Below are 21330 nucleotides of genomic sequence, written 5' to 3'. Positions count from 1 at the left end.
TAGGTATGAGTAGCTCCTTTCTAGAAGACATACTTCAAACAGTAGCATTTTTACAATTTTAAAGATAACATACACATCTCTAGTGTTGCATATTTCATCATTTCAGAGGTTTCAAACAACTGGCACATTACCCTGGAAACATAATGCACTTCACTTTCTTAAGGTACCTCTAACATCTTTAGAGATTGCCAGTTTTTTAGGTCTGTAGTCTAATTTCCAGTAAAAAAAAAAGCACTAGGGATGGAGATTTTCCTATCATGTTCTGTGTTTGATTATGTGGCAAATAATGAATTTCAGTTCTTCAAGATTTTGCCACTCTTTTTGTGTTTTTTGGTAGTACACAAGGATGTTGATTTTGCATAGTATCTTGGCATTTAAATAACTGGTTAATTATCTTAATCTATGTTTTCCACTCAATTTAAAAATTTCCAGTATTTAGTCAAACTTTCTAGCTCTTGACTAAATTAAGTTTGGTGCTTAGGCTGCATTTGTTCTTTTCAAAAGACACTTTTAAAACTTAGGGAAACACAAGATTTTATCAGTTCAGTCTCATTGGTCTGAATTTTTTCATTTCTTCTCAATTTTCAAAGAATGTTAGCATTGATAGGGCCCTTAGGGATCACTTAATCCAGACCCATCATTTCATAGAAGTAATTGAGATTTAGTGAGTTTATATGACCCTCCTCAAGGTCTCACAGATGACAAATGTCAGAACCCAAGTCTTCTCTTATTCTAGTGTTTCTTTGATCTTTAACTTAAAAAGTCAATGACAATACAGCTGAATTTATTGATCTTGGGCCCTTTTCACTTTTGATGAAATTTCCAATACATTCTCTTTCTCTTTTATCATCCTTCATCAAAGTCACATTCTAATGTCTCAGAGCTTGTAAACCCTGGGTTCTAAAAGGCTATGGCAGTAAAGCAAAACAGCCATGGGTCCAATGATGGGTTGTATATCTGTCATGCAAGGACTAATTCCTAAGTTTCCAAAAGCTTATTACATTGGCTATCATGTGATTAGTTTTTTTCAACAAGCATTAGCAAAATTGTCATCATTCTTGGTCTGTAGAATATAACTTATTTATGTTTTGCAATTTAGCTATAAAACAAGATTCACGAATTTTTACAATTTCTTAATATGGAAAAATAATCAACTATATACAAGATCTGACTTTTTTTTTCTTTACGTCTTCAAAACGGTTCTTGGTTATGTGGTTTTTCCACCAGAGTGAAATGGCCACATAACAGTTTTCCAAGAAACTTAAGATTTCTTTTGGTTGAAGAAGACATCTCAACTTCAAGGGATGAACTTGTCAATAGCCTCAGTTTTACTATTTGAACCTGAAACTTTTACCACTGTTTTATTTTTACTTTTCCTAATGTTTCAAAGGATGTAATGTTTACCAAATGTTTGCACACATGAAAATAACAAATTTACAATGATAAAAGTATGATGTTTGGTCTGTTGTCCGATTTCAGAATCAGCCTGTGTCTAAATCTTCACTACGCATTTTTGCCTACTTGATGGGGCTTCGAGGTTGAACATGACCCAGATTTTGACCTTTAAAACCCTATGATTACCACGTGAGTCCTGTCATCTGTTACACTGTAAAATCTGTCTTCAAGATTTTAGCTACTTTAAAAAATTTTGGGATTTGAAGCAATTAATGTAATATCACCTGCAAACAAGATCATCTGGAGAATCTAACCAACCACAGGAAATCCCTCGACCTAGACCCCGTGCTGGATTTCCTCTACCAGTGGTTATTTTTCTTTTTTGGAGTGGGGGAAGGCAGGGCAATTGGGGTTAAGTGACTTGCCCAAGGTCACACTGCTAGTGTGTCAAGTGTCTGAGGCCGAATTTGAACTCAGGTCCTCCTGACTCCAGGGCTGGTGCTCTACTCACTGCGCCACCTAGCTGCCCCAGTGGTTAATTTTTTTAGCAAGCATAGGTTTTATGCTTTGTTCAATGCCTGGGTCAGCTAAATGGTGTAGTGGATAGAGAACTGGGCTGGGAGTCAGAAAGACTTGAGTTCAGATTCTACCTCAGATTTACTAGCTATTTGACCCTGGGCAAGTCACTTAACGTCTACTTGTCTTAATCCACTGGAGAAGGAAATGGCAAACCACTCCAGTATCTTTGTCAAGAAAATCATGCACAGCATGGTCCACAGGATCATGAAGAGTCAGCCACAATTGAACATTTATAATCTGGATCACTGGATATTGTTATTTCTGTTATACTTTACAAGGAATCTTGAATGTTCTTGGTATTAAAGGGATGGGAGCTATCTCATGGTTAAAAAAAGCCTGTAAGATGTTTTGTTCTATTCAGCCAATGTTTTTCTACAATCAACAAATAGGCACAATGGGTCTAATATTGTCTACTTGCTTTGATCAACTGTGGTAAGATGAGGCCATTATTGAAAACTGTTTGCAAAAGCCTGTATATTCTCTACTAATACGCTCAAGGATGTTTGCAACCCTCAAAGATTTTGTAGGTTGGTAGTTTTTTCTTGGTCACCTTTTTTGGGAGAAATCAGTAAGGGCCAAGATATTTTTTTTTCTTCTAGTATTGGTTCTCTTTCCACTCAATTCATCTTACTACTTTTCGGTGTTTGTTTTAACTTCTTATCTTATCTTAGCTAAGAAGCACCTGGTTTGACTATACAGTCACATGATTCAGGGTTAACTGTTATTTCCTGTCTGTCGATTTAATTCTTTGTAATGCTGTTTGGCGCTTGCCATGTCCAGTCCTTGCTGTGTCCAAATTTTTAAAAGTGTTTATGATATACAAGTGTGCAGTATCTGTATAATCTATACAACTATGGCCTCTCTTCTCTCCTAAATCACCTCATAAATTTCTTTCCTTCTTGACGTTATTTACCAATATGATTTTTAAAAAATGAATCTGAACAGGTCTAGTTATAAAAAAAAGTTAAAAATATAATACTGGGGGCTAGAAACTAGACCTCTGAAAATGACCATAGGGGGAATAACTATTTCTAAATGAATTACAATTTTTACATTTCAATGAACAATTATAACTTGGTTTTAAACAGATGTAACCATAGCCCATATTATCTTTACTACCAATCAGTAAAAGATAATATAATTCAATTTTACAAGTACACGTGAATTACATACTTGCATTTATGGCAAGGCTCGGCTTAATGGTTTCTGCTTCCAGTTTCTGATGTAGCCTTCACACAGCTGCCACCAGAATCTTACTAAGACAAAAGTTTGAGCATACCTTATTGTTCAAAACCTTTCAGTGGCTCCCTCCTCTCTCTGAGGCAAAATACAAATTTCTTAGAGTGTAATTTAAGATTTTTCTGGTCTGGTTCCAATCTATCTTTCCAGATTCATTTTATATTATTTCAAGTATTCATAGGTTTTCATCAAACTACACTAGTTCCTGTATTCAACATTCCACCTCTCATTACATGCCTGGGATATACTTTCTTCCTCTGCTTTCCACAATTCTAATTTTTCTTCAAGGCTCAGTTCTTTTGCCACCTACTCAATTTTGCCATGTTAATGTTCCCTTTCTCTCAATTTACCTTTAACTGTGTAAGGTTACATCTCCTCAATAGAATGCAAATTCAATCTATTTTCTCATATGCAAAAGGGGGATACTTGCAATTTCTACTTCACTGAGTTGTGCTTGGTGAAAAGTATTTTATCAGACAATAACAAATTATTTGTTTATGCAATAGTTTTCCTTTACTATGCTCCACTTTATATATATAAATATATATATGCATGCTCCATCTCTTTCTTCCAGAGTAAAATCTCTCCTTATTCTAAAACTAGGGGACTTTGTGTTCTGCCCTAGTTCCTGGTTTTCTATTTCAGGATCTAGATGTTTTTGATTTTACTCTTAAGTTGTTCCTACCTTAGACCAGGTTTACCAGCTTTACCTCCTTTTCTAGGTACAAAATGGCCAATGCAAAGGCACCAAGACAGATGAAATGTTATGTGTTTTGAATATAGAGGTCTGGACTGGAGTGTGTGGGGAACAAGCACACTGAACCAACTATATCATCCTAAGCACTTTAAAAATATCTTATTTGATCCTTACAACAACCTTGGGAGGGAAGTACTATTATTAAACTTTTTATGCCTAAGGAAACTGAGACAGATGTTAAATGACTTGTCTAGGGTTCCACAGTTAACGTCTCAACACTAGATTTGAACTCTGGTCTTCCTGATTCTAGGCCCAGCTCACTATCTGCCTCAAAGGAGACTAATATCCAATGAAGACTGGAAAGATGGGTTGGGACTAAGTTGTATAGGGCTTTAAATGCTAAAATACTTTATACTTTATCACAAAAACAGGTAGTCATTGGGATTACTTTCATAGAGGAGTCACATGGTTAGATCTGTGCTTAAGGAAATTGCTTTGGCAGCGGTATGAAGGATAGAATGGAAAGCGGAGAGAACTGAGGAGACTAATTAGGAAGCTATTCCAATAACCTTGGTGAGAGGTGATCAGGGCCCTTTAATTAAAGTGGTAGCTGTGTGAATGATTATATGTGAATGTGTATTATTTCTTTTAAATTTTATGTTCTTTGAGGACAGAGACCAAGTATCCATCTTTGGGTTGTTTCTTGTACTGGGTATGATTACTGAACTGAATTAAAGCTCTTAGAGCATTCTTACTATCCTTTCATTAAATATAACTTTTCCTTTAATAATGAGATTTCCTCAAGTTTTCATTTATACAATACCTTAATAGAGACGAAGAATAAAAAATTACAAAGGACTACCGTTTTTTATTCTCTATGGGGGTGTAACAAACTTATGCTTCTAAGTTCTCCAATTAGGTACTTGAAAGGTGTCTCTACGGACTGATTAAGTTAAAGACAAAAATCTCAGTGACCTGCACTTGGCTGGGGGAAATAGTTTAGATAAGATATGGTTCCTTCTTAAGGAGCTTGCTCTGCAAATAATGATCACTTAATAAATGTCTGTTGAATAAAGATACTGGACTTAACTGTTTGGCCCCAGGAATCAGAACTATAGTAATGGATGGAAGCTAAAGAGAAACAGATTTGTGGAGTGAAAGAACTTCCTAAAAACTTGTTCAAAAGTGGAATGGGTTGCCTCATGAAGTAATAAGACCCTGTAAGGTCTTTAAGAAGACCATGGATAATTGCTGGTCAGCGATGTTGTAGATCAGTTTCCATTTATGGACTCACTAGATTACTTCTAAACCTTTGAACATTAAGATTTTTATCCCTGGGGTACATAACCATTTTTTACCCAGGATAGCACATGAGGTTCAGAAATCAAAGGGAAGGCTAATTGTATCCCTAAACTTTCTATTCTGTCACCCTTCCTTCCTCCATTTCCTTTGTTCCCTCCAATGAAAATCACAACTATTAATTTTAGAGAGATTCAAATAAAGCTACAAAACATAGTCTAATCCTGTTTTTAACACTGTTTACTCACTCAGTTCCTATGTTGGTTAACATCTTGAGTCTCACCTCTCCAAAGACGGCAGCAACAAAGTCTATCCATTCCTCAGATGCTCAGGGACCTCCCACTCACTTGGTCGTTCTTTGACAAATTTGAATTGTTTTACAATCTACATTAGATGGCTGATCAGTTTTCTGAGCTTATTTTTTAGTGGCTCTTCAAAAAAGTTAGCTTAGCTAATCTTACTCCAAAGAGAAATAATTTTACCACATTCAATTTTAATGTGTTAAAATCTTTATTTAAAGCACCTGTACTAAAAGGAATAGAGATCTGATTATGTAGGGAAAAGGGTAGTATCTGTCTGAAAAATCACAATTCAGGTCACTGAACAAACGGAATCAACTGTACCACTACAATAGTATGAAATTCACATGTACAGTTCAGGACCCTATTGACCTAGGCTTTTTAAAGGAAGGTTAAGATAAAACTTGATCTACTGTTTTTGTCCACTCTGCTTTCTGATATTTTTATTAAAAAAAAACTTAGCAAAAATAATTATAGTAGGACAAGTCAAATATGGCTAAATTCTGTCCAAAGCCTATCACGAAATGCTTTAAATTTTCATCAATTATGACTGAACAGATGCAGGTGTGATTCTGACTTTTGTGGTAAAGTCTATTACTTTAAAAATGGAAAACAATTATTTCGATTATATGTACACACACATACACATGCACACACACTCAGATACCTAGGTTATCTATATTGAAAATACTTTAAGTAAAAGACAATACAATATATTATTCCCAATCCTCCCTACATTCAAAATGCTGTTCCCTATAGCTTGCTACATATACCCTATAAATTCAGAAGGGTAGAATGTTTCAGTTTATTTGATATGCCTATTTATGTACGAATAAACAAACTATCCTAGGGAGAACCTATGACTAGCAACAGCTTATTATTTTAATAATAAAAACATTACACGATTTAACTATTCAGAAGGCTGTCAAGTTAATTAATTTGGATGCTCCTTCCAACAATGAAGATCGTAATGCAATGATCATGCACACCCATCCCATGTAGAGAACTCTTATCCAAGTTTCTTCAGTTTGCAACAGAGGGTCCACCTAATGTACTAGGATCTTTCCTTGCTATCTCCTAACACCAGAATGATACTAGTGGAGTGCTTGGGCTATCTACTTCTCATATTTCACCAGGGCCAAAGAACAGCTAATTTTATTTTTTTTTAGCATACATCATCCTGATGACATCCTTTACTTCTTCAAATTGCTTGTCATATTACTGACCGCTTAGACACTATGAATCTTTCAACAACCCACATAAACATGTTGTCTCCAGCATGTTAACATAAAACGTATACTTCATCCAATCTTGCTGCTTTCCCCCACCTTTGGCACTGGTAGCAACTGGTGAAGCACTTGGTGGTGTGAGGATACAGACCTGGGCTTTAAGTCAGAGAGACCTAAGTTTAAATCTAGCTTCAGATACTTACTAGCTCTGTGACCTTGGGCAAGACACTTAACCTGTCTGTCTACGTTTCTTCACTGTAAAAAAAGGATAACAGAACCTACCTTGCAAGATTGTTATGAAGATCAAGTGAAATATTTGTAAGAGCACTAGCATGATACTAGCACACACTAGGTACTATATAAAAATGCTTATCACTTATTTGCACCCTTCTTATAAACAAGTAGTTCTATTGTCCTATAAGAATGCCCTATAAAATTTTTTGGAGATCTTTTCTATTTTTCTTCTGTTCATTGTCCTCTTTCCATGTTTAAAGCTGCAATGCCATCAGGATAACTGTTCAGTTGCATCTCTCACTCAGCTTTCTTTTAAATTTGTTTAAATTTCCATGCCTTTCTGCTTTATGAGGTGATCTAGCTCATAATCTTCCATTATCCTTCTATAATTTCTTAGAACAAGCCTGAAGTTCTAAAGATGTTGTCCTGGGCTGCCATCTTTTGCTAGGCACACACATTTTGCTTTTTGGGCTCTATTGTTCTGTGTTATGGCACTTGATTCACATTAGATAAACATTTTGAATTATATTAGTCATAACACTGGTCTTTCAAAGTTATCTTCACAATATTGCTGTTCTTGTATAAATTGTTCTGGTTCTGCTCAATTCACTTTGCCATTAATTCATACAAGGATTTCTCAGGTTTTTCTTACCAGTAAGTTGTTCAAATATAACACAATTGAGTTGTTTCAACTGAACTGTCTTTTTAATAAGTTTAATTATTCTAGTTTTGTAACAATTTTGATCTTTGCTCTAAGTCAGTGGTATGACTATATAGACAGATGATTTAAGAATCACTATGACGTCAGTTATGAGTCATTTTTTTCCGGTAAAATAAAATCAATTTCTTCTTTGGGGGTATGTTATTTGGGTGCTTTCCATATGCCAAATCTACCAATTATTTTTTCAAAGATATAAAGGCATGAGGAATCTGTGTAGTCTATAGCATTTGTCATTTTTCTTTTGTCACTAACATACTTTCTCAACGTACTTCTTGCCATCCTCCTCTACTCTCACTTTTGCTTGTCAGTACTGACCTGTGTATTTATTTAGTCTTAAGTTCTTCACAGAATTTCCCTAACTTGTCCTTTGCAAGAATATTGGTACACATGTTGTAATTATTTTCATGGCAGACTTTTTATAAATACTTATCATGAGCACTATAGTGCCAAATGATTATGTTCTTTGAACTGTTCATTCCAACCTATGGATGTGGAATAAAACCAATGCTACCAATTCCTTCATTTTCCTCTCCAATGAGAACCTGAGTTCTCCCATTTAGCATCAATTTCCTTCTTCTGGTTTCATCTACAGTAGGAGTGTCAAGATTGACATAAGTAATTTCTGTCAAGTGGAAGATCCATCTATTGGTCACTGGACCAGGATATCAACTTAAGAATACCAGGAACCGAGTTAAAGTTTATAGATGATCTCAAAAAGTGTGAGTTTTAGTACCTTCTGTTCTTTGTTCTGACAATACCATTGCACAGGAATAGCTGGGGATTGAGTGATATTTTGCATTTTTCTTTATTTCTTGGGTTGCCACAGCTGAGGAATTCATCCCCAAATGGCCAGGTGATGTGTCTTTCTTTACTTAGCTTGTAATAGAGTATGTCTGCTCCAAAAAATACTAGGTATGTTATACATACACACTATATATTTAACTAATATCCAATTCATTTCATAAATGTTTCTTTTGGGATATGAAAACTTCCTTACAATAAAACTGATTTTATTCCTTAAAAATCTTATAAACTAAAATATTATCAATGTTTAGAGGTTCAAATATAGAAATTATCTGAGACAATATTAACAAAATTCACTTAAAAATTCTTCTGATACAAAGTATTCTCTAAATTTAATAATTTCAATTAAAGAGCAAAATGTTAGTAAAAAAGAAATCTATCAATTGTGACTTAGGTAATACAAAGTTAGCTTTTATTGTTATTTCAAATAATCAAAGAACTTTGGAGCTGGAAGAGAGCTTACTTAGAGATCACTTAGTAAAATTCTAGTTTAACACCCTAATTTTATAAATGAATAATTGATTTGTCCTTGCTTATTTTATCTCCAGTTCAAATGAATGTTAGATTGCTAATCAATTACCTACTGAATCAAGGCAGTGTGGTACAGTATGAAGAATGCTGCATATGGAATTAGAGAACCTAGGTTTAAATTTGAGCTCTGCAGCTCACTGCCTATGTTACCCTTAGGCATTCTGCCTCTGATACTTAGCTAAATGACCAGTTACTTATTTGTCTTGAGAATCTCTTAAAGATGCATTGGTGATGCCAATGACCAGGTAATACACGCAGCAATATAAAACTATAAGGACAATTTTCCCATATATAACACCAGAGCATTGATAAGATGTAATCTTATCTTAGAAGCCAGAATTATTTCCAATTCAATTATTATATACTTATTTACTGACTTACACCATCTGATGCAATTGCTGCATTTTAAGCAGACACTGACAAACTGGAACACATCCAGTAGTAAGAGGAAGCAGAAAAGGGCACTGGATTTGGAGTCAGAGAACCTCACTCGAAACTATACTCAGTCTCTGGCCAAGTCATTTCACCTCTCCTGGCTCCAAGTTTCCTCCTCATTAAAATTCAAAGTCAAAATAGCTAAAACAACTAGTAATGAAAGGAGAAAAAAAATGTGCAGGGAGAAATGATACAGAATTTGTATTCTAATAGTAATAGGTACCTTTAATATAGCACTTACTCTGTCAGGCACCGCACCAAGCACTTTACAATTTTCTCATTTCATCCTCTTAACAACTTTGGGAGGTAGGTGCAAATATTACCCCCATTTTACAGATGAGGAAACTGAGGCAAAGAGAAGTTAAGTGGCTGTCTGGCATAATACAGCCAGTAAACATCTCAAGCCAGTTTTGAGCTAAGGTCTTCGAGAACCCTAAAACCGACACTATCCACTGCACCACTTAACTGCCTTCAAAAGCTGTTTTCTGGAAAATGAATTAGTTTTGTTCAGTGTAAATATAAGTAACATGTAACATCTAAGAATGAAATTATAGGGAAGTAGACTTTATTTTTGGTCACTGTAAGAACTTTCTAACAATTAAAAACATCCCAGAATAAACTGTTTTGTAATAGTTATCTTCCCATTCCTGGATGTATTTAAGCTAATGCTATCCACTTGGTGGGGATGCTATACATGTTGACTTTTGCATGAGGTAAAGTTAGTCCAGAAAATAAGATTCATTCCAACTATGATAGTTCTTAAAATCCTGAAAACGATAGATTCAGAGATTTAGAGCTGGTAGGCCTTAGAGAAACTGGGGGCTTTATAGTTTAAATGACTGGTTCCAAGTCACACAATTAAGTACTGGAAGAGATTTAAAACTATGACTTCTGACTCCAGATTCAGCACATCATGGTACCTCTCTCGTATCTTTTAATCCCTAGTTGCACATTAGGTAAATTTAACATAAATGTCTAGCCACTTAATTGGCAGAAGAGCTTTAAAAAAAAAATGACTTCTAAAGTAGCCATTTATTGTAAATGAAATCAAATGCTTATAATAGTTTATTCACACTAAGAATGATTATTTTCCTCATTCAAATGTTATTTTTAAAAAAAGCAACATGAAAAATGTGCATGCTGTTACTCAACTAGAAGTACCTGGATAAAAAATTCCTACCAACAGTCTTTCCCACCCATGAATAGTGGTGGCATGTATTCAGGACGGGAAAGTCCTCTTTCTTTGAATAACCAGTCATACAACCTCCTCTTAACAATCATTCTCCAGCCCATTTGTCCATCCTTCAGGGGACCTAAAAAAAAAGATAATCAGAGAATGGCATATCTGGGTTGTGTCAAGAATATAGTAGCACAGTTCATTTGAGCAATGTGTATCCTTGAACAAATCATTAAATCTTTGTAGACCTCCTTTTCCTCAAGTGTGAAATGAAAACAACGGTTTCTAAGTGCTCTTCTAGCTCACAAATCCTATGATTTGGCAAGTTTGTTTTATATAAAATATTAGATAGTACTTACTGGTTTTGTGGATACATGTTCTCCCTAAATCTTATATAGGCTTATACAATGCCTGACACATAGCAGGCACTTAATAGCTATATGTTGACTGTGGCCCTGAATTTCTTCATCACTGTTTAGGACTTGACAGGTTAAACTCATTCCTTTAGGTTTAAAATGCTATGCCTGCTTTTCAATGTCAGGAATCATTTTAAGTAACTCTTAATTTAGATGAAAAAATTTAGTTTAATACAAAATTGCCTACTAGTTTAGTTTTCTGGGTATAGGTAGCATCCAATCTATAACAGGTGTTTTTCTAAAAATTTCTTTATATAAGTCAACTTCTGATAAACATCTTGCAACAGAAAGGTTATAAAATGGTAGTTAGTTTCTGAAGACAGCCTTACAACATTCTACTTAATATACAAAATTAGCTGAACAAAGAGGTAGTCTGAATTCAAGGTCCTAGAAACACGGTGTATATGAAACAGAAGGAAAAGAAAACCTAAAATAGATGACCACCTTTGTCATTCTGGTCTCCATTTCTAAATCCTTTCCTACTTTTTAGTACTCTTTTCTCTAGGTCCCCAGTCTACATATATCCTGATCTACCTGTGAAGTACCTCACTTCAAAATTATGGAAATTCTCTCTTTTCCTTATTACAACTAATTCAATGTGGCTTATCAAAGCCAGAATTATTTCATAGTAAGTGCTTTAAAAAGAGCTCTTTAACCCCTTTGAGTTAGTTGCATTAAAAAAAGGCAGTTTAACCAAATCAAGTGGGCAGAAATTAAAGGAGATGGGGGCAGACTACCTGTTGCAAGCAATCTAGTATCTCTTCTGTAATCAGAGTGCTGGACACACAGTAAGCACTTAATAATGCTTGTTTATGTATTCTAAACTTAGTTTATGTATGTTATTCTTTTAAGAAGCCTTTCAAATCACTGTGTACCCTCCTTCCTTTCCTGAAACTCTTTAGTTTCTGTTACATTACACTATCTTGGTCTTGATCACCGTAATCATAACAACTTTTTCCCATATTTTTACACCTTTGGCATTTATAGCCTATAACAATCATTTAAATTATATATTTTCTTGTTCTGTTAGCCAAAATTTACCTAGGAACAAATAAAATACAAGACAAAATATAATTCAACAAACATTAAGTGCTTATCTATGTGCAAAGTCCGAGGAATACAAACACAAAAAGAAAAAAGTATTCACCTTCAAAGAACTTACGTTGAACAGGAGGTATGAATTAAACTGATTTTATGTATTTAATGTAAAAAGAAAAACAATCAAAGGTATCAGGAAAGGTTTCTTGTAGATGGTGACCCCTGAGTTTACTTTTGGGAGGAAGCTAAAGTTTCTAAGAGGCAGAAATGAAAAAGTGCATTTTGGGCCTGGGTGACAGCCTATACAAAGTAAAAAAATGAAGGAGATGGGCACTATAAGAAGAGCAAGACAATTTAACCCAACTGTTGAGAAGGTTGACTGAAGTTACACTGTGAAAGATCTTTAAAGTTAGTGAAATGGATGTTCTATTTGTTCTCCTGATCCACTCCCAACCTACAAGAATGAGGTGTATACAGCCAGACTACGTTGTGTCCCATCAGTAACCCTCTATAGATTTCCCCCATTCCTGATGTACATTTCTACCATTCATTAGTGTCTATTATGATAGGTTAAATCTTATTTTTCAAAGTCAAAACTAGATTCTTTTAGTCATCAATCTCTTCAGTGAGTTGTCCTGTGCCAAAATGGTTTATGGACATCATTGTGGCAACACTAAGAAAGCAATGACGTCAAAGGAGAGGATCTAGGTTCAAATTCCATCTGTTACTCCCTGCGTGACCATCAGCAAACTACCATATATATGAACGTATGAACTCATTAAAAGCAACTCATTTTATTTTTGGCTAATTTCAATCAAAAGAAGTTTTTTCTTACATAAAAGTTTTCCCCCTAAAACAGCATGAGGAAATCTCAGGAGCACATTGAGGGTTATTTTGATTTCACTATAATGTAATGTAGAATACATGGTCAGTAGTAAAATGGAAGGTGTTTTGTTCAATTAATATTTAAGCATAATAATGTGCAAAGTACTATGCAAACTGGGAAGAACATAAATATGTGTAAGACATTTCCTCAGCTCTTAAAGAGCTCAAAATTTAGTAAGGAAGATATCACATAAATAGGTTAAATATAACAAAAATTATGAGCTTAATTAAGCTCCTTGAAGGTAGGGACTGTTTCATTCAATGGGTGTTTAATGCAGCTTGTTGATAGCTACATAGGCCAAAGGAGTTTGGGTAAAAAGGTATCTTAGACATCATCTAGTCCAGCCTTCTCATTTTAGGTCTTCTGACTTGCTCCAAATCACAAAAGTGGAGTAAATAAAAAGATCTGGAGTTCTCTTGGAGGTTTTGTGACTCAATATCCAGCTTTCTGTTCCCAATGCACATAGACTATTCTGAACACAGTCTTGTCATAGTTTAGATAGAGATCATACAAAAGGATCATCGGGGACAGTATCAGGAAGGGGACATTTTGAGTATTAAATTGGTACAATTAAATAGGTATAATTGCCCACAACATTCATATTATGCATGAGTTGTCTGCTTTTGAATGGCATAAAACACAATTTACTGTATACAGTTAGTTCTGAGCTAGTTTGATTTTAATTCTATTAAGCTTGTGCCAGGTGGCAACAGAAGGATATGCATGAGGGAGCTGTTAGGTGTTACTGAGCAGCAATGTCCAAATAAGCTCAGCCCTAAGTCCAGAGAGTTCCAAGTTCTCACAGCTTTACTATTTTCTAAATACCTTCAAACAAACTTATTTTTGTTTTCTTCTTCATTTCGAAGAATCCTAAATAATTCTCCAAACTTACAAACAGTGTAAGTTCCAGGTACTCCTATAAAATGACTGGATTCCAAAAATGGGTTACTGTCAGAGTACTAAAAATTTTCCCGAGAAAAATTAACCAATTATAAGGTTAGTTTCCACAGAAATGAAGCCTCCATGGTTTTTAATATGGTGTATATTATAAACATATATGTGCATACATATATACTGGCATTCTAAATAGAGAATGACAAATGGAATGAGTTGTGCTATAGACACACTGTTGGAAGCATTCCTGACAATGTCTAGTTTTTTTGTTTTATGCATACTTTTGATACTAAGGATATTTCTTAAAACCTAATGCATTTTAGAGAAATCTTCAAAGTGATTAATAGGTTATGTCTCACCATTAGTAGAAATGTGACTCCATCAATGTAAAGTTGAAAAACTAAGTTTTCACTATGAAAACATATAAAAAAAATTCACAAACCAGTTAAGAGATGTCTAAAAAAAATTTCAATTTCCCTTGCCAAATGAACATGAGAATTCTCCATGTTGTTTTACTGCCTTTAATTAGTCATGAATAGCAATCAATGGAAGGAAAAATGTATGATATATAGAAAGACACAGAAGAGAATAAGTATAATAACATATATAATGTAGTTCAAATGAACATTTTTAAAAAAATGCCTGAGTTAGGAATAGTTTTCACTATAAAAACACTTAAGAGCTTCTGGATCTACTTCCCCTGGTCATGTATTAATGTTGCTGAAAAGTGAAAGTTCGTAAAGTTTAAATTCCACCACAACAAATTAGACAATGAAAATTTCTATACTAAGAAAATTATGCCTAAGTACTAGACAAAAAAGGTCCACTAATTCTAAGTTAAAAGCAGATACAAAATTTACATAGTCCTTTAAAATTTGTTGTAAGAAGATTATGCAGAAACATTTTACCTTTATTTACATTCAGGAGAACTGACAGAAACATTACAGTTTATTTATGAAAAAATTTTGAATATACATGTGTTGAGTCCTTAATTTTTAAAAATATGACAAGAACAGAAATGCCACAGAATAATAATACAGACAACATATCATATTAAAAAATAATATTCAGGGATGAGCCTAGAACTGGAAAATCTGAGTTCCTCTTCAGTTTAAAAAGTAGTGAATTTAGTGAATCTAGTGAATCTAGAAGTGTAACCTACAAAACACGTTAAAACAAATCTAGTTCTATATAAATTTACCTTTATTAATTAAAATCTCAGGGAAAAATATTCAAAGAAAATGAAAAATTATGAGTAATAAAGGACAAAAGTATTTCTAAGTACCATACCTGATTTTAAAAGAAAATTTCTCTCTTGAAAATGGCACCATACTTTTGCATTTGAATTCATGAAATTACAAAGCAGCTGATGAGTGACTGAATTTAGACTTCAATTCAAAAGCAATTAAAACAGTTTTGGATAAGAGTGCTGGGCCTAAAGTCTGAAAGATGCATCTCCCTGAGTTCAAATCTGGTCTCAGACACTTTCTAGCTGTGTGATCGAGTAATTCATTGCACCCTGTTTGCCTCTGTTTCTTATCTGTAAAATGAGCTGGAGAAGTAAATGGCAAACTACTCCAGTATCTTTAATAAGAAAACCCCAAATGGGGTCATGAAGAGTTGGACATGACTGAAATCATTGAGCAACAACAAATTTTTCTTCTTAATCTTAAGATGATAAGAATTTAGCTATTTCCAGGCTATAAAATTTAAATAAGTGATTAATTTCCCAAACAGAAACAACCAAATATTTAAAAATAAGCAAGCAACTAAAGAACTAAACGAAAAGACCAGTGTATATAAGTGTATATAAAATACAGAAGTTTTGAGAGAGCAAAACAAAATTTGTTAATTATTTCAGGATATTCTTTAACTTCATTGTCTTGGATACTAAAACAAATAAATATTTTATAGAATGAAATCTAGAAGCCTATAATTTAAAATGATTTTTTTGTAGTCCTCTATAAAAAATTACTTGCTTCTCCCTTGCTATCTTATTAGTTGGAAGTTGAAACAGTTACAGCATAATTTTAATTCTGATACAATATTTTATAAAGTACCAATTGATAAAATTCTTTTCGATATCTTTTTATTTCTGAAAATTCTCCTATTACTGTACAGTATTTTTCTTGTTAAAGAATGGGTTCATGTAGTACTAGGAGGAAGATGTCTAGCTATGGAACTACAAATCAAGAAATAATTTAGTTAGAATATGCAGCCAGATTATTTAACAATTTGTAATACCTGAAGCCTCTATTATGCATTTATTCAATATATTAACCTAAAGGGATCTATTATTCATTTCAGACTAGGTTTCTTTGGTACATAATATGACTTTTTGAAAAACTACATATGTTCCGTTGCTGTTTTGAATTAAATTTCAGAGTATTTTTTCAGTAGAGTTGCAAATTAATAAAGGTAAAAGTAACTGAGGAAAATTCTTATTTTGCTGATTCCTTGAATTAAACAAAACAAAAACATAGTATCAAAAAAAGGCAAAAGTCATGGGCTACCACGCCATTTTCTTATAGGAGGATGAGTTAATTTATTATATGCTCACTTAATCAGAACTCCTCGGCAATTATAAATAATTTAAGAAACCTCTGTAAAAGTAGTAGATGAGAATTACTGAACATAATTTTTACTTCATTTCCAGTAAGTGCATTAATCTACCTAAATGTTTAAAAGAGCCAAGCTCTCTCAAACCAGTGGGACCCTAATTTTTACTTTCTTTAATTAATGAGATACTGAAAACACTCGAGACAAGGCTTTTTTCCATCAGGATGGTAATATCCACCTGCAAAAGGCAAGAAATGTAATTAAGATTTAGAATGCAGGCTTAAATGAAGATATTAATGTATATAGAGGTCATGATTTATAGGACAAAATCTGAGAATCCCAAAGGTAAGTGTAAACTTAATGATATTGACAGTCCTGAGTAGTAAATACTGTTATGTATATATTCTTATTTAGGAATGAACCCAAGAAAAGCTTTCAGTGATCATTATTATGTACAAAACATATTAAAAACAATGTGAAGCATGTCTCTTAGTTTACTGAAAATTTTCCTATTTTGTTAACTGTTTAATTTTTATTATCTTTTAAACTCTGCAAAAGATGAATAGTGGCTATATTTTAGTAAAAAGATCTTACTTTTTTCTTAATATACTAAAACACTTTTTTCACTATTCTCTATGTACTTGCCTGAATTGTTTTGGTTTAGTTCCATATTCCAACTAATGTATTGGAGAAATTGTCAACAATGCAATTATTCAGCACCAACTTAAGAAAACCTGAAAGACATTGGGAATTTATCTAGGGAAGAAGCAAAAAAGTTGAATTTACACTGATAAGCACCTATAATACCTTTCTAGGTGAAGTTTTGCAAGCTACTGAATTAAAATTAAGAGTAAAGCAGAAGTTTTAACAACACATGAAAAAAACCTGCTCCTTAAAAGTTCCCAAAAGATTTGACATAGAAAGATGACTACTAAATGAGATGCGTTTCCATTCTTATTCTGTTGAGCTGCTATTGGTCCATATAGCATATACTTAATATATGCTACCTTTAGAAGCTTCTAATAGAGATGGCTGTATATTCAAGTTTTTGATTCTTACTCTCTCCATTTGCTTCACTGTTTATTTTTCCAAAGTTCACCTTCTCTCTCTCAAGTGAGAGATTTTATAGTAATCTTTAAAAAGAGAAGCTATCACCTAGCTATAAATAGCAACATAAATTGATCTTAATCACATTTGGAACATGAATATTAAACACAGGATTTCTTTGGATATAAAAGACACACTGAACAATATTTTAAAAACAAATTATTAACCCTAACTTGAAATAATCTAACATGGTTAAAAAAACAAAAAACAAAACACCCCACAATAGACATAAAACTCCCCAAAACAAACAAAAAACCCAAAAACCAAAACAGTCCCCCTTCCCCCCTACCCAACAAAACAAAATCCATCAAGTACTTAGGAAACAAGCTATCAGTTGAATAACTGGCAGGTTAGACAAAGTTTGGAATAATACAATTTGAACTTAAATTGATCACGAACTATTTAGAAGACTGCTAAGAAGACATTACAAATGTTGAACTGAATCAATATATAATTAGAATTAAAATTTCATGACTGTTAGAAAACATAGAAAAATGAGATTTCCTCCCTTCTATGAGATATTTCAAAATAAAGACCATCTCTGAATATTACCTGAACCACAGAAAACTGAGTCAATATCCTAGATCTTTACAAGGTTTGTTATGAAGCTGATGCAGCCAGATTTTCCTAGAGATGGTTTTTTAAAAAATGGCCCAAAAACCTATATAAAAGACACTATTTTGAACTATCTTCTCTTTAGTTTCCCAACCTTAATGTAATTATTTAATTTACGTCTGAAGTGGAACAACTAACTTATTTTAGGTTCCCCGAATGGATAATTACAATTACTGGAAGTAATTCATTATACTTTTTCCTTATATTTTGCTGAGTATATTTTTTGCTAAGACAATCATTTGTCTTTATTCAAAATACACATAATAAAACAAACTACTTGTTAATTATTATCAATTTTAATCCGATAATTTGATAGAATAACAGAAGAGCTTACTAGTTCACAACAAGAAGAGAACCTAAAGGAGATATTTTTTCTGTCACTGCATCTAAAGGTAATAATTTTTAAATGAATACTATGATCTTAAAATATCTATGGAGCTAAAGGTTACATTTGAAAAAGTAAAGAAACTCATTAAGTTTTAGCAACTAAAGTACCTAAGACTTTATGGGGGAAAAACCCCCCTAAACATTTTATGGCTAAGCAATTTCACATTATTTAAAATATTTAAATGCTCACCTTTCCATGCCCATAGAGTTTATACTTGAGAACTACTTTAAAAATAGTATTAAAAATTGGCTGTTTCTCTAACTTCTGAAATGGTGGACAAATATTCATAGATCAAATACATTCAGTTTACTTTACAAAATAGGAATTCACTAGGAAATTTAATGCGACTATTATTTTTTAAAAGTAAAGTGATATTGAAATATATGTAAACACTAATTTCCCCGATGTTTCTACAGAATACTTTAGGATTATATATCTTATTTAAAGTAAAAACCAAGGTGTTTTTGTTTTTTGCAGAGAGGGGCCAACCTTACTTCAGCAGCACAGTTAATACTGGAGATACTTTTAAAATCTTAACGCCAATATTTACGTGCTGCTAAGGCACTGTTGACATTGATGTCACACAATGAAGCTTTCTTTGGCTATCAAGCAATATAGTTTCTTCAGAAGATCAGATCCTTGTATTTTTGAGGCAGCACAATATGGCCTGCACCTTTTCAAAACCAACAAACCATTATGTGCTGCTACTTTACCCCAAGGTGTCTACATACTAGCTCCTAAAGAAGAATGTAAGACATAGTTTTTAGAAAAAGAATTAAATATACATTAACCAAGTTTTAATTTTTTAAATAATTTAATTTAAAAAGTTCATAGTTACTTTTACATAGTATAAATACTATAAGTGCTGTAACACAAGAATAAGTTAGGTCTTTTCCTCTAACATTTCTGGAAAAAAAAATCAGTATTGTGTTGACAGCAAACCCAAATTACCTTAATCTGAAACAAAAAAATAATGAACATAATTTTGTTACCTTGGATAACAGCAGTTATTCAACACATGATATTTTATACTTTAACATAACACCCTTCAAAAGTAATTGTTATTTTAGTCAAATGTTAAAAGATCATGTAACCAATGCAAAGTGAACTAAGAAAATAATATACACAGATATTACAAACAGAAAGAATCAATTAAATCTGAATGCTTTGAAAAGGACCAAAAGGCAGTAGATGAAATGACACCTCTCCATTTCTTTGCAGGGAGCAGGAAAGTAGAGGAAATGTTACAGGTAGGAAATACTGCAGAGATTTCTTCAATACATAGTTTTACCAAACTGTTCCCTCTCCCACTACCTGCCTTTCATTATTAGTGCTGACTCACAGAGAGGGGATAGTATTTATATAACACTTTGCTATATACATTATCTCATTTGATCCTCACAACAATCCCAAGACATAAGTGCTATTACTCTGATTTTTCAGATAAGTGATCAATTCAGGATTTGAACTTGAGTCTTCCTGATTCCAAGTGTAATACTCTGTAATACTTCACCATCTAGGGAAATGTGGTTGATGTAAAACATAAGGTATCAAGAAAAACCTAAAGAACCCATTGAGGGAGAATTTAAAGTGAGGTAATTTGAACATGATTGAAGGATCAATGGGAAAGGACATGGAGCTTACATTCAGGAAAAGTTTTAAAACAACTAAACCTTTCACTGCTCAGAAAAATTAAATTTTTTTTCTTTTGTCTCAAAATCTAAGTGACTATACTAATGCTTTGTAACTTCAAGTTTCTGAATTGGAAGACAGAAAAATCTGTGAGATAAGAGAAGTATATGTTCTGTTAGAAACAATACTGGACTATGGATAGGACACTGTCTTTTATGATAAACAGCTGCTCAACCCTGGACAAATCACCTAATGCCTTCACCTTCATTCTTCAGTGAACTGTAAGAGCTCACTTGCTCAGATCTAAAATGAAATTAAACTCTCAAAGAATAAAAATGACTTCTTATCACCGACAACTAGTGTCAGTGTGGTCAATCTCATCAAGCACAGGAGACAAAATTCACCAGGGTCACTGTTAAATATGTCTTACACATTGTAATAGGTGTTTAATAAGCACGATGAGTTCAAAGGGCTGCACTAATTCTTTTTTTTTCCCTCTGCTTAACTTTTATACCTCAAGTGATTCATAATAATGAAGAGAAATTAATGTTGCTATTAAATCATCCAATTATTCACTTGTATTTGAAAACGCTATTTTCTGCATTTTTATCTTATTGAAAATACAAAAAAAAAAAAAAATTAGCACCTATTTCCCAGTCCCCATCCTGAGCAACCTACAATTTCCCAAGTTATTTACTCCACCCCATCTTCCCTTTCAGTCTCTAAATATCTTTCCACATAAAATTGGGGCCAATCTCTTATCAATGACCTAAAAAAAATATCTGAATTGCAAAGATAGTATTTAGTTTGCATTTATAAAGTATATTCATAAATTATACTTCAGTTGCCTACCTTTTAGAAAACAAGACAAAAAAAGCACGTTTCACACATAAAATTAATGTAATCAGAACTATTATAACCAAGTATCTTCAGTTTAAATATATGTAAATATTGCTGTATTTAAAACATTTAAAAATATTTTTATGCCTGAATTTAAAGCTCAGTGTGACTGAACACACTTTCCTTCCTAATAAAATCTTGAACTTTGGTGTATAATTGGCTTTTTTTTTTTCAAATCTTCAACACCAATTTCATGACACAATATAATCTTTGGATATTTCTGAGATAAACTGCTTCAGTCTAATAGCTAAAATAT

General features: G+C 33.2%; 1 long non-coding RNA gene across 3 annotated transcripts in view; it reads right to left on the bottom strand.

Moving 5' to 3' along the window:
• The window catches only part of LOC118839101, a 99328-nt gene that overhangs the window by 6303 nt on the left and 71695 nt on the right, over nt 1-21330 (bottom strand). For 2 of the 3 annotated variants that reach the window (XR_005009608.1, XR_005009609.1), the window contains exon 6: nt 10624-10775. This is a non-coding gene — a long non-coding RNA (uncharacterized LOC118839101). The remainder of the gene's footprint in view (nt 1-10623; nt 10776-21330) is intronic. The other variant, XR_005009610.1, reaches the window with a different exon arrangement.

Source organism: Trichosurus vulpecula, chromosome 2, assembly GCF_011100635.1.
Source record: "Trichosurus vulpecula isolate mTriVul1 chromosome 2, mTriVul1.pri, whole genome shotgun sequence".
Classification (NCBI taxonomy): Eukaryota; Metazoa; Chordata; class Mammalia; order Diprotodontia; family Phalangeridae; genus Trichosurus; species Trichosurus vulpecula.
Note: the sequence above shows the minus strand (reverse complement) of the source record. Positions and strands in the feature narration are given on the sequence as shown.